The sequence below is a fragment of the Taudactylus pleione genome, unplaced genomic scaffold (assembly GCF_031769625.1).
Source record: "Taudactylus pleione unplaced genomic scaffold, aTauple2 ptg000170l, whole genome shotgun sequence".
In the NCBI taxonomy this organism is placed as follows: domain Eukaryota; kingdom Metazoa; phylum Chordata; class Amphibia; order Anura; family Myobatrachidae; genus Taudactylus; species Taudactylus pleione.
The window spans coordinates 4,748,583-4,766,080 of NW_028284572.1; positions in this window are offsets into that span (position 1 = coordinate 4,748,583).

The following is a 17,498-nucleotide window of genomic DNA, read 5'->3' on the forward strand; positions in this document are numbered from 1 at the left end:
TGACTTTCAGGTCTCACTACAGCAGACCGATTGGGGTTTTCAGTGACGTTTTTATACATGCGTCAGCATTATTCGGCCGCATCATTGATTGTGCGCTCCTATTGTCCGTCCTTAATTTGAGCGGGAAAATAAAGACTATTTATGGCTTGGTGTGACTCGAGTCGAGGTGGCGGGTTATGAATATTGGAGGTTTGGCGTAGGAGTTCATTGTTGGCGGTATTTGGAGTTTGAGGCGGATTTCTTCTGTTTGTTTTCTTACTTATTTAATTTCCGTTCGCTTTTTTTTATTGTTTAGCTTTTTTTTTGGAGTTTTTGAGTAAGTCATTTTAAAAACCACCGTAAAAAATAATAGTAAATAGTTTACAAATGTTAGTACTTATTTTTATTTTTTTTATTTTTACAGTTATTTTGGCATTGCCCCATTGAAGTTTTTGTACTTTGGGATATTTGTCTGTTTTTGGTAAGTGTTTTTAGTTTCATGAAGTTACAATTTCGATGTGTTGGTCTTCGCATATGTTTCGCTAAGTAATCTTGTTTTTTTTCTTGGACCAATCATGTCTTACCACTAAATATAGCGTACTCTTTTGCGAAATAATGTTTGAGTTGTTTTTAATTTAAAATGAACGTACTATTTAGCGCACTAATGTCTCCTTATTTTACTGTAAAAAATGCATACTATTTAGCGCACTAATGTCTACTTATGTAACTATATAAATTGCGTACTATTTAGCGCACTAATGTCTCCTTATTTTACTGTATAAATTGCGTACTATTTAGCGCACAAATCTCTCCTTATTTTACTGTAAAAAATGCGTACTATTTAGCGCACTAATGTCTCCTTATTTAACTGTAAAAATGCGTACTATTTAGCGCACTAATGTCTCCTTATTTAACTGTATAAAATGCCAACTATTTAGCGCACTAATGTCTCCTTATTTAACTGTATAAATTGCGTACTACTTAGCGCACTAATGTCTCCTTATTTAACTGTAAAAAATGCGTACTATTTAGCGCACTAATGTCTCCTTATTTAACTGTAAAAAATGCGTACTATTTAGCGCACTAATGTCTCCTTATTTAACTGTATAAATTGAGTACTATTTAGCGCACTAATCTCTCCTTATTTTACTGTAAAAAATGCGTACTATTTAGCGCACTAATGTCTCCTTATTTAACTGTAAAAAATGCGTACTATTTAGCGCACTAATGTCTCCTTCTTTAACTGTATAAAATGCGTACTATTTAGCGCACTAATGTCTCCTTATTTAACTGTAAAAAATGCGTACTATTTAGCGCACTAATGTCTCCTTATTTAACTGTATAAATTGCATACTATTTAGTGCACTAATGTCTCCTTATTTAACTGTAAAAAATGCATACTATTTAGCGCACTAATGTCTCCTTATTTAACTGTATAAAATGCGTACTATTTAGCACACTAATGTCTCCTTATTTAACTGTATAAATTGCGTACTATTTAGCGCACTAATCCCTCCTTATTTTACTGTAAAAAATGCGTACTATTTAGCGCACTAATATCTCCTTATTTAACTGTAAAAAAATGAATACTATTTAGCGCACTAATGTGTTTTTTTTGTTTCATTGTAAAATCATGTTTTACCACTAAATGTAGCATGCGATTTTGCAAACTAATGTGTGCTCCCTTCTCTATTTTTTACCCAAAACAAATGTGTTTACAATCCAAGTTTTCCAAAAAAAAGCTAAAAATATTTTCTACTTTTTAAATGTTGGTTGTTCTACTCATGACAAGACCCCAGCCTGTAAGCATCTTTGAATTTCTTAGAAAAGATAAGTATATTTTTCTTTACACATTTGTCTAAAACAATAACTACCTGGCTTACCATTTCAGGTTGATGTTGGTCGTATTATATTGGCCATGGTTCCAGAACCCAACCAACCTCAACTTCGTCCCAGGCGTAGGCCTCGTAGGCTTGCAAGGCCCCAGATATATAGAACACGTGTCACCCTTTTTGGAATGCCAGATGATGAGGTATTAAGACGATACCGTCTCCCTCCCCAAATCATCCTAGACACTCTCTCATTAATAGAGAGTGATCTTGGATGGCAAATTGACAGTCCAACAGCAATACCACCACTTACGCAATTAATGTCAGTGTTACATTTCTGTGCCTCAGGATCCTTTCAAACCACTGTGGAAATAGTTGCCGGAATCTCCATAATTTTATTAAAATGCCATTGGATATGGGTTCCCTTAGTGTGGCGAAGGCCAATTTTTACCAAATAGCTGGCTTCCCACACATCATAGGGGTTGTGGATGGCACTCACATACCACTTCAGTCTCCAGTAAGGCTGGAGGCTATTTTTAGGAACCGCAAACACTTTCATTCACTGAATGTAATGGTGGTATGTGATGCCTCCCTCCAGATCCTGTCCCTGAATGCCAAATTCCCCGGGAGTGCACATGATTCCTTCGTCATCCGGCAATCAGAGATTTGGCACAAATTAGACAACCTAAAAGCTGGTGATGCGTGGCTTCTGGGTAAGTTGACACCTTCTGTTGCAACCAATGCAAAGCTTGTTACACAATGGTCTTGATGTTTGTTTTTGTTTTTTCACAGGAGACAGTGGTTACCCTTGCACGCCCTGGCTGCTCACTCCTTATTTGGCTCCCACACCAGGGCCACAAAGTGAGTATAATTCTGCACTTACAGCCACCAGGCAGGTGGTGGAGCGCTGTATAGGCCTTTTAAAAGGCCGATTCAGATGCCTCCACCGCTCTGTAGGCGACCTCATGTATTTGCCGGCTATGGTTTCGAAAATTGTGGTCTTGTGTGGGATATTTCACAACATCGCCATAAGGAGTGGTGTCCCAATGCAGCCAGAGGATGCCTTGCCTGAGGATGGCCCCCCCGAGGTTGGTCGGAGGTCAGTATGTGGGGGGGGCCATACGCGATGATGTGGTGGCCACATTTTTTAGGTAATTATTGTTAAAAATTTTGTTAATTGACACAATGTAGACATGTACAATTTTAAAGGCCAATTTTAATTTGTGTTTTTTTTTTTGTCTTTTATTCCATAAAATTAACCGAAAAAACGATGCCTACTACCTGATCCAAAAAATGTACTTCATGTGGCCACATTGGATATAACTTCTGCAACAATTATTTCTTTGCCTCATTTGTGGATTCATGTTGGCATGCTACTTCTTCAAACAGTTCTTGATTGTTGTTGTTATTTTGTTATTTTTGGTGTTGGTTGTATTTTTGAGTGTGTTTTCACTGTGTGAATTGATTGTGAGAATTCACTTTGTGCTTATTATTTGTGTGGAATAAATTTTTTGTTAATGTTAAAAAAAACTTTTCCTTGGTAAATTACAAGCAAGTGTAACCTGGTCCAAAAAAGGCAAACTTGCTTAATGGCTAATCCTGTAATGTGTTAAATTGTAAAGTATTTTACCATGCTTTGTGGCTAAAAACAAACACCAAAGGTATTATGGTGAATCAGTATGTTTTCTAATCTAGGCCTAAGCAGGTTTGATTTAATATTTACATTACCCAACAAAAAAAAAAAAACTAAATTGCTGGTAATTCTACAAACCTATTGGTATTGTTAGGTGTTTAATGTGCCAGCTTACATACTTACTTCAGCTTTCTACAATCTAATTTACATTACTTAAAAAAACATGCTCCAATAGTCGACTTATGTAAGGTTAACCAATCTAATATTTAAAGACAAGGAATGAGACTTTAATAAATCAAAATATATTTTATTTTTTTTAACATTTTTAGTGCGAAAAAACAAAAAAATTAGTGGCGCAGGAGCGTCAACATTTGATCCAGGACCACGAGCATGCACAAGCAGGTATGTCATAAATAAAGAAACAGGGCTAGATGGAAAACATGCACACGCAGGTATGTCATAAATAAAGAAACAGGGCTAGACGGAAAATATGCACACGCAGGTATGCTTACATTTAAAATGTTAAAAAAAATACACTTACTTTCGCTAATTTGCCGATGCAAATTGGCCAAAAGGCGTGGTGATCTGCGGTGGAGATCTGACCAGCGCCTTTCGAGCTGGCCGATATTGCGGCGGTAGCCCAAGTTACGCAGCCGGCGCCGCACCTCCGCATAAGCTTGCCGCTTGTGGTGGTTAGTGATGGGGGCCGGATGCGAAGTAATTCTCCGGTCCATCACATCTGTGAGGGCCAGGAGTTCTCTGCGAGTAAATGCTGCGGCTCTCATGATGGCAATGATTTTTTCAACACAAAACAGTTTTAATAAAGGTACCAGAAAAAATTTGATTGGCTAATGTACTTTGAAAATTAACAGAAAGCATTGTATTGGTTATTGTATGAGTCATGTGACCTACACCCTCACAAATATAATGTGAGTTATGATAGGCTTGATGCAGTGACATGCGTAAGCTAATTTAAATATTATTAATAAAGATGGAAAATCTGCATATAAACTAACGCAAAACAATAGTAGCATTCAAAAAAACTTTAAAATTTGAAAAACCATCCCCTTGGTACAAACGTACGTATTCTGCAGAAGGAATGACACACACGAACAATACTAAAGTTTATTGACAGTGAAAAAAAAAAACAGATTGCAAAGATGTGAATACCAATTAAGCTAATGAATATACTGATTGCTATTAATCGATTCAAGTATGTTTGCAGAATTAAATAGCAGGCAAACGATAAATGACAGGCCCACTTCCGGAATTGACTTGTGCGAGCGTTCCCTGCAACCAAAGAGGAGACGGACGGTCGCTATTTAGAACGTTCGCTAGCTAGAGGAGGAGTTGGGAGACTATGGGGTGGAAGATTAGCTGCAAGCGAACATACGAGCGAGCACTTGAATTTACATTTTTTTCGCTCGTACGCCGAACGAACGAACGGCCACTTGCGTCCGGCTCTGAATCAGGCCCAGTGTTCCTACACCGGATATTCTGGTAACATGCATCAGATTCCTACACCGGATATTCTTCTAACCTGCATCAGTGTTCCTATATGGAATAATCTGCTAACCTCCATCAGTGTGTTCCTACACCTGATATTCTGCTAACATAAATCAGTGTTTTTACACTGGATATTCTGCTAACATGCATCAGTGTTCCTATACTGGATATTCTGCTAATATGCATCAGTGTTGCTACACCGGATATTCTGCTAACCTACATTAGTGTTCCTACACCGGATATTCTGCTAACCTACATTAGTGTTCCTACACCGGATATTCTGCTAACCTGCATTAGTGTTCCTACACTAACATCTTAGAAACCAGATCCTGTCTTCAAGTGCCTACATACAGGTAATTCTGTATACCTGTATTCTGCTCCAATACCTTGACTAATTCCATTTGCATGGCAATGATGTTTTTGTTAGATTTGAGATTATAACACCCAATGTTTATGTACTGCAATCCACTCATTGCGTTCTCAGTACTGCAGCAGCCCACCTTTTATTCCTCTACTGGTCTGCTTGAATAACAGCATCACCGCTTCATTAACTTACCAATATGCCATTCTAGCCCATGGGGTCCTGAACCAAGTCTCAACCCTCCCTAGTGTCGTGACAAGCAGGAAGTGACAGTTTGGAGTATGAGCAATCTGAGAGATAGGGAGCCAGCAGGGAGCTCCTGTATAACCCATGGCAGATGCAATGATACCAATCCAATTCCCAGGAGAGAGAGAATGAAAGCGGTGAGATACCTTATAAAAGGATAGAGAGACTCCCAGGAACAGGAGTGTATATGTTCACTGAGGGGCAAAGAGGCGGAGTGTGATAGAACCCCCTGTGGAGGGTAACACCACTTGAAAATGCAATGTAGCCATATCTGCATTGAGCTACTGAGCTACTGGTGGTAGAATAAAGGAAGTATAGTTTTGTAGTAAAGAGATGGTCTGTTGCCAAATGTATTCAACAAGGTACTGTTGCTAAATACATTAACACCTGGGTCTACATATTTTAACTTTTACCTTTTTCTGATTATGGGGGAGATGTACTAAGCCTTGGAGGGAAATAAAGTACCAACCAATCAGCTCCTAGCTGTCACTTTACAGACTGTGGGTCGTATTCAATTAGAGGTGAAAAGTGCCGCTTGGCGAAAAGTTTCCACGGATTCAGACTTTCCGCCTGTTTTAAAAATTTCTCCATATTCAATTCCAGGACGATTTTGCCTAAGGCGAAACTCAATGCATTGTAATATGCAAAAAAGATTCGCCTATGAATAGCAGGGGAAATTAAGTGCAAAAATGACCTCAGAACACCCCAAAAAAGTACTTTCATTTTGGGGTCGAATAAAAAGATAAAAAGGTAAAAAGGGGGTACAACTATAAAAACTAGCGAAATAGACATCTTGAGGTGCTGTAAGGAGCGGCCAAGTGTTTTTGGGATTGCAGGTGCATGTATGAGGGTGGTTTTTTTAATTTTTTAAAACTTCACTTTAGAGACATAAAAATATGCTAACACCCATTTTCAAGTATCCCAAATTTGACAGGACTAGTTATTTTCACCAAAAATTACTGTTTTATGCCATTGCTCACCACTTATGCAAAGACGCTAATAAGAAGCAATTTAAACTACTTAAGTACCCCAAACACTTTTATTAGGGATATTAGTACACATCTACATTGATTCCCCATCGTTTTTTTGGGTACAGACTGATTTCCCCACTTATGACAGTACTTAACGCCTATTCTGCAGTCGCCGCTTTCCAATTTTTGCGTGGTTTGGAATTGAATAGGGCGAAAAGCGGGGACGCGTACAAAAAGTATTTGAGTCTGAAACTGGCAATGTAAGCAGAAAATCAGACAGGCGAAACCTTTCCAACTTTTCGCGTCTAATTGAAGACTGGTCTCTGTTTGAAAAATGACAGTTAGAAGCTGATTGATGGTACTTTATCTCTCTCCAAGGCTTAGTGCATCTCCCCCTAATTATTGCCCACAACCTTAAGAGTTTGCAAAGGCATGGAAGAAAAGAGTTACAAAGGAGGTGCACTACCACATATGCCCCTAAGACTAAATATGCAGTGAGAGGGGAGTTACATTAATATAAACAATCAAATGTGGCACATCAAAAAAGGTGATCATAATATCCCTCAAGACTTTTATAAGACATGCAATAAGTGAAACTGGAACAAGTAGTGTCTTAGTGGAACATATAAAAGTGATGCAAAGTGATAGTAAGCAGGAGTGATGTTTTTGTTAGATATGCACCTGAGACTATTCCACAGCACCCAATGATTATATATTAATGTAGTTTACTAATAATAGTCACTAATCCATCATTTTAAGATACTGGGTAGTTGGTTGGCTGAATAATATACTGCCAGTTGTGAGCTGTATAATACAGCATGACTAATTAGGTTATATTAGGTTATATTACATGCTAAACAACTTAGTTGCTACCAGGGGCGTTTCTAGAGAGGAGGGGGCCCGTGTGCAGTCTCCGACACGGGCCCTCTCCTTTCCGCCCGGCGGCCGGCAGCGCACTAAGCTGTGCGCGGCCAGCGCCAGAGTTATAGGCTCTGGGCACTAGAGTGTGCCCAGAGTCTATAGTGTCTGCACAGGTCACCGGGAAAATGGCCGTGGCAGCCATTTTCCCTGTACTGCGCATGCGCAAACGATTGCGTTTTACAGTGCCGGATCCCCGCACCGACGTGGGACTCCGGAGAGGTAAGTAATATTATGGGTGCAGGTTTGTGGTGCGGGGCCCCCCTGGACCAAGGGGCCTGTGTTCCCCGCACACCCTGCACCCATTATAGATACGCCCCTGGTTCTTACAATGTATTCTGGACATTTGTGGGACTATATTAAAGACTAGACATGGGGGCAATATTATACTCTGGAAAAATAGGGTCTGTATTATATGTTGTTCAAGAAGGCTGTGTTAAGCTGGCCACACACTAGACCAACTTACATCCAACCAGCCAACTAGTTGATTGGTTGGAATGAAAATCTGGTAACGTATGGGAGTAAATGATGATCAGCAATTTGCTCCTAAATGCCAGAAAACAGATGAAAATGGTTGTTCAGACAAGTTTGTTAAATGTTTGATTTAAACTATTTGTTCAAACAACAGTTTTGGTCCATTTTCCAGCGTTTGGGAGCAAATTGCTGATTGTATTCCTTACCAGATTTTCATTCCAAACAATCAACTAGTTAGCTGGTTGGACAGATAATCTTTAGATGTGTGGCCAGCTTTATGCTATACTTTTTATTTATTAGTGAAAATGTTAATAGGAATGGCAGTTATTTGAGGTGGGTGGGTGGGTGGTACTCATAAAGGAAAACAACAAATGCCTAGCCCCCATTTAGGGCACTGGCTCACTTCTTCATTCCTGACTAACCTTGGACACAGTCTGCAAATAAAGGGGTGGGTGTGTGTGTGTGTGTGTGTGTGTGTGTGTGTGTGTGTGTGTGTGTGTGTGTGTGTGTGTGTGTGTGTGTGTGTGTTTGTGTGGGTGTGTGTGTGTGTGTGTGTGTGTGTTTGTGTGGGTGTGTGTGTGTGTGTGTGTGTGTGTGTGTGTGTGTGTTTGTGTGGGTGTGTGTGTGTATGTAAACTTCAGCCTCTGCTTTGAACCCCAATATGGCTCACAACAATGTTCACAGTATGTTAGATTTTTATATTAGACGACAAGCGGAGGTTTATAACTTTTATTGTACGGTCCTAGTAATTCATAGTTATAAAGCTGTATGTAGGCGATAAACAAAGTAAACCAAATGTCAATGTCAGTAAATGGCGTATGACTCAGATAGTTACTGCATTTCACAGGACTCAACACTCACAAGGTTGAAAGTATGTTGTATGCATTTGAAATCACGTTATAAAATAAAATGCAGAGCTTTGGAACTGTACAGTATTTATTTATTTTATCCTTTAAGGGATAAACATGTCCTTAATGGAATGAGAACTTACAGAACATGTACTTATTTTATGCCGTTTTTGTTTACATATCATGAAAGAAGAATACTTAAAATTTAAAATAAAATAGGATACAAATAAGGATATAAATGCATTGATAGACCAAATACAATTGTTAGGCTCAAACAGTTAAAAAGGCAAAATAAGGTTGTTTTTGCCTCTTTAATTATTGACATTTTGAAAAATCTGGGCAGACTTGCCGGAATCATGTCTCGCGGAATCATCATTTTGCAGGCTACTACATAGGCACTCCTGAGTTTGAAACCTCAGGTTAAGTTTGCTAATTTGTGGATTTGCGATCCTGCGCATGCGCACAATTACAGACCCTCCAGCCATACAGGTAAGGAGCCGCTGCTGTTTCTAGCACCACAAATGTGTTAAACACACTGTAGTGCCCACAGTACACATTATTTCAAACAGAAACCCACAGTTCACATATGCCACATTGCCCCCCATGCAGTGCCGTTTCTATGTGAAGGACCCCCCAGTGTATGGAGGCTCCTGGGTGACTGCCCCAGCTGTCGTTAGTCCAGTTCTGTGCAAAAGAAAACAAAAGGAGTGAATGCAAAAGGAATAAATTTTTAAGACACTAAGGGGTAAATTTACTAAAATTCGTGTTGGTCCCGATTTGCATTCTCAGGTGATAATATCACTTTTTTGCAAATCGGGAATTTACTATCATTAAAGTCGGGTGATTTGTTCATTTTTTCAGGTTGAAATCGGGTGGTTTAATGCTGCAAATTCGGCCATTTTGAACAATAGAAAGTATACAGTATTACCATCGGCTCAAATCGGAAGTACTTTTCACTTATTTCTGCCTAAATCGGGAATTTACCATTATTCGTTTTGCTAAAGTCGGACGTTTTACACTCAAATGGGGGACTCAATAGAAGTTTTAAATGCACCACCTCCAGAGCCGCAAATTGTCATTCAACATACACAAATCCGAGTGATTTGTGTATGTATTTTAATGGTACGTGTGTTGCAAGGTTTAATATAACATTTTTTTAGGTGGGGTCCGCCCCAAAAGCATAACCAGCCTTGGACTTTTCATAGCCAGTCCTAGTTGTCTAAGTACAGGGAAAAAAATGCGTAGGGTTCCACTGTACTTAGGGCCTGATTCAGAGTTGGGAATGGAGAGAGATATCTCTTTCAACTGATCATCTTAGTGAAACCATGCTGCACTGCAGGTGGGGCAGATTTAAAATGTGCAGAAAGATTTAGATTTGGGAGGGAGGTGTCCAAACTAACATCTAAATTGTAAAGTAATAATAAAGCTGTGCAGTATTTGTGGGCTACATGTAAAAGCAGCCAGTATTTACCCTACATGCAAATTTTCTTTAATGTATTTACACCCCTTGCATTGCAACATGGTTTGTCCAGGTACACAGTTAAGTGCTCTCTCTCTCTCTCTATTCCCAACTCTGAATCAGGCCCTTAGAATAACCAGCACTGGGCTCTGGGAACCTGTCCTGGTTCTGGAATTACAGGGAAAAAAATGCATAGGGTCCCCCTGTAATTCCCAGAACCAGCACTGGAGCCTTTCTAGCAGGGGGCTGGTGCCTCTGCCAGGGGAGCCATTTCACTGGGACCCCCAGCTGCAGCATCAGTCCTTTCACCTGGGGGGCCCAGTGAAAGGGCTCCCTTGGCTGTGGCATCAGCCCCCCACTAGAAAGGGTCTGGTGCTGGTTCTGGGAATTACAGGGGGACTCTATGCATTATTTTCCCCTGTAATTCCAGAACCAGGACTGGTTCCCAGAGTCCAGTGCTGGTTGTACTAAGTACAGTGGAACCCTACGCATTTTTTTCCCTTTACTTAGACAATCAGGACTGGCTATGAAAAGTCCGTGGCTGGTTCTGTTTTAGGGGGACCCCACGTCATTTAAAAAAAATGAACCCTAAAAATATAAAAAAAGAAACAAGCAGTCTGTACATATTTCACTGATATGTGCAGGCTGCTTGTTTGGGAGAGAAATTCGGCCGGTGAAATCGGGATTTCAAAACAGACAGGATCGACCAAATACACCATCAATCAAAACTATTGTGGCAAAACTGGGAGCTTGGTAAATTCCCAATTTTTGTAAGTGAAAAAAACTGCAGTTTTTGATCGATCCTATCCGAGTTAAAAAACTGGACAAATCGGGACCAAATCGAACCTCAGTAAATAAACCCGAGTATGCATTAAGTTACTTATAGCCAGATCACATAAATATAACTTTACCACTATATTAACATTAATCAAATGTCAATATACCTAGTTGAAGCCAATATTATACCTTATCTTAATCGTATATTAATTTTTTGTGTGTTCTGTAAGCTACTCACTTGGTTAAAATGTATTGTATATACCTAGTGTAAACTTCCCTTTGATTGTAAATGTGATTGTACTGTAAATTTGTCAGCAGATTCCAGTGTACAGTATGTACTGCATGCCACATTTTCCAGAACAGATTGATGAGGGAGAGATGTACCAAACCTTGAAGAGAGATAAAGTGGAAAGAGATAAACTACCAACCCATCAGCTCCTAACTGTCATTTTTCAAACACTGCCTGAAACTTGTCAGTTAGAAGCCGACACATCCCAGATGTCAAATGGCTGGGAATTGTTGATCTTTAATTGAAAGAAATTAAATATAAAATCTTACCGTCATTGTCTCACAGCCCCTGGAGCACCTGACTGTTTCACACTGAGAAATTAATCACTCATCCAAACTGGTACTAATATCCTTATTTTTATATATATATATATATATATATATATATATATATAACAAAAAGTGAGAAACAAGCGCCTCATAGTGTATTATTTAAATATATAAAATCAGGTGAAGGGTACTTAATATGCATACCATATATTTTATCAAATCATGCACATAGTGATTTGGCTTTGTCCAGAGGTCCTGGAAGAATAATATAATATCCCTTGTCTCCACTTCCCTCTGGGTATGTGGTAGTCCGTTTCTTCCAATGGTCACTTACATATAATGGATATATTGTAATGACTTGGGGTAATTAGCTTGGTAGAGTTAGGTGCTTTGATTAGGGTCCACACATAGCTTTTCAAGTTATAAATAAAAGAAAAGTGCTTTACTTTCAGCATATAAAGGAAAACAACAAACGCCTAGCCCCCATTTAGGGCACTGGCTCACTTCTTCATTCCTGACTAACCTTGGACACAGTCTGCAAATAAAGTCTCTGCCTGCTTCTCTGCAGGTCTATCACTGGCTTGGCTGCCACAGCTACACAGTACAGCTCAATCCTGGTGGCCTTCCCTGCCTCCTACAGGTATAGGCTCTGGCTTCCTCAGCTAGCAGCTTAGCTGCTTCAATGTCCTTCAATGTACTGTCTGAGTTTTTCAGTCCTCCTTGTCTCCTATAGGTCTGGACTCAGGCCCCCTGGCCCCCAATGGCCTCCAGGCACACTGGGCTTTGTAGCTGCCAGTCCTCCTTGGACTGACTCCACATGCAGCCTGACTTTTGGTCTGCCTTGTTAGCCTTCACCTGAGCTCTCTCCACAAGGCAGCCCCTAGGTGTGGTAAAACTTAGTTTAACTACCCTGTATGGGAGGTTCCCTCCGACCCCACACAGAATCCCTGGATTTGGTGAGGTCAGTCAGTGGGACAGCAATGGTGGAAAAATTGGGTATAAACCTCCTATAATACCCAGTAATCTCTAAGAAGGCTCTCACCTGCTTCTTATTCAAGAGTCGTGGCCAGTTTTGTATCGCCTCAATCTTATTAAGCTGTGGCTTTATCAAACCTCTGCCAATGGTATATCCAAGATACTTTACTTCTTCCATCCCTAGACAACACTTTTTTGGGTTAGCTGTCAAACCTGCCCTATAGATGGAGTCCAACACTGCTTGTACTCTGGGCAAGTGAGATTGCCAATCAGGACTATGAATTACCACATCATCCAGATAAGCAGCAGCATACTGTCTATGGGGCTTTAGCATCCTGTCCATCATTCTTTGAAAGGTAGCAGGTACCCCATGTACCCCAAGGGCAAAATCTTGTATTGAAACAACCCCTCCGGTGCAGAAAAAGCTGTCTTTTCTTTGGCATTCTCAGTTAACGGCACTTGCCAATACCCTTTGGTTAAGTCAAGAGTAGTTAAATATCTGGCTGTCCCTAGCCTTTCAATTAGTTCATCCACCCTAGGCATTGGGTAGGCATCAAACTTTGACACACTGTTCAATTTCCGGAGGTCATTGCAGAAACGTACATTCCCGTCAGGTTTTGGAATAAGTACAATGGGATTTGACCACTCACTATGCGATTCTTCAATTACATCCAACTCTAACATTTTTTTATTTCTTTTTATACTGATTCTCTTTGGGTTTCTGGTAACCTTAACCTCTGGGTCAGTGATTATGTCATGTTTAATGACCGTGGTTTTTCCTGGTATGTCAGAAAACAGCACCCTATTTCTGATCAGAAATTCCTTAACTTCCTGCTGTTGAACTGCTGACGGTTTTTGCCACAGTCACTTCGGGAACCAAGGGTCCTGGGTTTACTGAAGGGGCTCGGACAGCTGCCAGAGCTGCTCTATCCTTCCAGGGTTTTATAAGATTTACATGATATATTTGTTCTGGCTGTATTTTACCTGGCTGGTAGACTTTGTAATTAACCTGCCCCACTTTTTCTAAAATTTCAAAGGGTCCTTGCCACTTAGCCAAAAGTTTACTTTCTACTGTGGGAACCAACACCAACACTCTGTCCCCAGGAGCAAAGACGCGTAACTGAGCATTGCAGTTGTATACCCTCTGATGTGCCTGTTGTGCCCGTTCCAAGTGCTCTCTCACTATCGGCACCACAGCAGCAATTCTTTCTTGCATTTGGGAAACATGCTCAATAACGGTTTTATACAGACTGGACTGCCCCTCCCACGTCTCTTTGGCAATGTCTAGTAACCCCCTTGGGTCTCTCCCATATAACAAATCGAAAGGTGAAAACCCGATGGAGGATTGAGGAACCTTTCTTATGGCCAACAACAAATAAGGCAACAAGTAATCGCCATCTCTACCATCTTTGTCGACTACTTTTCTGAGCATATGTTTTAACGTCTTGTTAAACCTCTCAACTAACCCATCGGTATGGGGTGATAGACCGAAGTCCTTATCTGTTCGATTTTGAACAGGCAGCACAACTCTTTCATGACTTTTGACATAAATGGGGTACCTTGGTCAGTCAGTATTTCCTTGGGTATTCCCAACCTGCTAAAGACATGGAATAACTCTCTAGCAATGGTCTTGGTTGATGTATTGCGCAACGTTATAGTTTCCGGGTACCTGGTAGCGTAATACATTATCACCAGAATATATTCAATGCCCCGGGCAGAATTCATTAAGGGTCCAACCAAATCCATAGCTATTCTTTCAAATGGCACCTCAATAATGGGTAATGGGACTAGTGGACTTTTAAAATGTGGTCTCGGAGCAAGATACTGACATTCAGGGCAGGATGCACAATAGTCAGATACCTCTTTATGGACCCCGGGCCAGAAAAACCTCTGCAAGATTCGCTCAGTGGTTTTCTCTACCCCTAGGTGACCTGCCATTATATAACCATGAGCCAGATCTAACACTGTTTTTCTGTATGCTTTGGGAACTATTAATTGTTCCACAATATCTTCCCCTTTCTTAGTCACCTGATACAAAAAAAAACGATATACTGCCATGTGAGGATATGACAAAGGACTATCGGGGTCTAGGGGTTTACCATCGATCACTTTTACACTCTCCCTGGCTTTTACCAGAGTAGTGTCAAATAACTGCTCCAGGACAAAGACCTCTCTTATGACCCCTAAATCTGGCAGATGATCAACTGGATCAACAACACTTCCCACCTCAGTGGGAGGCACAGCAGTTGGCGAGCCACTGTCACGCTCCGCATTCTCTAGTTCGCCAATCATACTAGAAAAATGGAACATCTCTGACTCTGAAGAAACTTCCTCTGCTACTACACCAGTAACCTTCTCAAATGGGTAAGGGTGGTTTAACTCTGTGCAAAAACGGCTTTCCCACAACTTCCAGAAGTGAGCAAACTCTCTCCCCAATATTGCATCATACATTAAGCCATGTACCAAACCCACAGAGACTATCGCGGAACCACATGGTGTCTCGATGTTCACTTCTGCAGTAATATAATACCTAGTATCCCCATGTATGCATGTCACACCAACAGTTTTCCCCTTACGCTTCAAGGGGTTCACCAGTTCAGCTTTCATAAGTGTAACCAGGCTACCAGAATCTAACAGAGCCTCTACTCGTTTACCTTCTACAGTGAGTACACACATGTGCTTATCTGTCTCAGCCTGCCGGTCAGCAGTACAGGCTGGCTATGCATAGAAAGACATCCTGTGGTTGATATGAGCAGTATCACATTGCATATGTTCAGAGGTAAGTGAACAATTAGCCGCAATATGACCGAAACCACCACATCGTAAACACTGAATCACATTATAACCTAGTCTGTTATGGGGTAGGGACCTTCCTGGCCTGGCTGGCCTGTCTCCAGGTTCCACACCCTCAGTCTTAAGTACATTCCATCTCCCAGCACCCTTCTCCCCTGGAACAGACTTACCAGTGTTGATGGGACTTCACCAATGCGCCATCAGGGCTCGTTGGGGCAGACTCAACAGCTCCTCAGCCACCACATACCTCTCCACCAGTTTGACTAACTGGTCTGCGGACTTAGGGTCTGCATGGCTCACCCACTTGCGCAGAGATGCAGGTAGTGATCATAGATACGGGTCCATCACAACTCTTTCCACAATCTGTGGTAATGTCAGTGTCTCGGGCTGCAGCCATTTTGTGGTTAGGTGGACGAGGTCATGCATCTGTGAGTGTGGAGGCTTTTCCATTTGGAACTCCCAGCAGTAGACTCATTGGGCCCGAACAATGAGGTGACTCCCAAGCGAGTTAGGATCTCCCGTTTTAGCTTTTCATAGTCTTTTGCATCAGCCAAGCACAAATCATAATAAGCATATTGTGGTTCTCCAGACATGAAGGGTGCCACAAGACTTGCCCACTGTTCCTTGGACCAACTCTCCCTTTCTGCGGTTCTCTCAAATGCCATGAGATATACGCCTCCACATCATCACTTGTAGTCATCTTCTGTAAAAAATGACTGGCGCGTATGGAGCGAGTGTGGGTTGGAGGGTCAGTGGATGCATCTCCAGACCGGGATACCAGGTGTTGTACTACCTCTTTTAAGGCCTGGTGGGTTTCCTCGATGGTGACTTGTTGTTGCCTCTGGGCTGTCTCCAAGGCCAACAGTTGCACATTGGTGGATTCCTGCTGAGCTCTGGTAGCTTGGAGCAAGGCCTTAACAATGTCCTTCATGTTGTCTTTAGGTGCAGGTTGGAAGCCGAATCTGGCTTCTCTAAGCATCTGCTGACGCCACCTTCATGGATTCCACAATTTTGTGCCTGTCCCTTTAAATTTGAAAGGACAAAATTTTCCTTGCTGCAATTTCAGTGTGTGCTTGCCCGCATTCTCCACCACTTGTGACACAGTTGCGATAGGGGTCCCCCTCCTGGGGTAGAAGGAAACCCTCTTTACACACACCGCAGCCAGAGAAACAGGATACAATTCTGGGGTTCTCGTACAAGCTGGTCTTTATTGTACCAGGTACATAAATAAAATAAAACATAAACAAAATCCTAACCCATCTGGGTTCTAACTAGACAGTAGATTCCATTACTATGAGAACACTATAAACAAGTTCACGTCCACAGTACTTACAGGTCTGCATCAAAACAATGTCTCAGAGCAAGCTATACAAAAGGGGTTTTGTTGGTAGAGTCCGCACTAGTCAATCAGTTGTATTATGTTATGATGATTATAGAATTAATTACAAAAAACCAACATACCGGTCTTAACTAAAAAAAATTAAAGTAAGACTTATTCTGGTTGGTGGTGCTACCAGATAACATTTGTGAGAGTCACAATTTAAACTGTTTTTGCAAAGGAGCAGAAGAACAAATATAGGGGGTCATTCAGACCCACTCGCGAGCGGCAGTACGCTCGCAAGTGGGTCGATGTTCCCCACTGCGCATGCGCACGACAGAGGGAGCTCTGTCGTGCGCATGCGTGAGACCCGACGAGCAAAGGACTTTCCTTCGCTCGGAGTGTCGGGGGCGTCAGTGGGAGTGATTTTGGCTCTGATAGAGCCAAAATCACTCCTGGCCTTGCGGTTGAGAAACCCAACCGCAGGCTTTTACTCGCAGTTCCGATGGTCGCGATGGTCAAGACCATCGCGACCATTATTTTGCACGCTCGTATATGCTGTGGGTGGTGACCCACAGCTATACGAGCGTCCAGGAGGACGCTCCATATTAATGGAGGTGGGCCCTGATTCAGAGCGAGCGCCATAGTCTCACTGGTGCACTCTTAATAAATTTACATGGAAAAAACAGAGAACGAAAGATGTAAATGTAGGGAATGTAAAATTGAACCTTTAATACATATCTTTTAAAAGGAGTGTATTAACACATACACTTCTAGATACCCGGGATTACAGGCAAAAAATAGTGGTCATACAAATACACACCATAAAAAATTACTACACAAAATTGGTCCA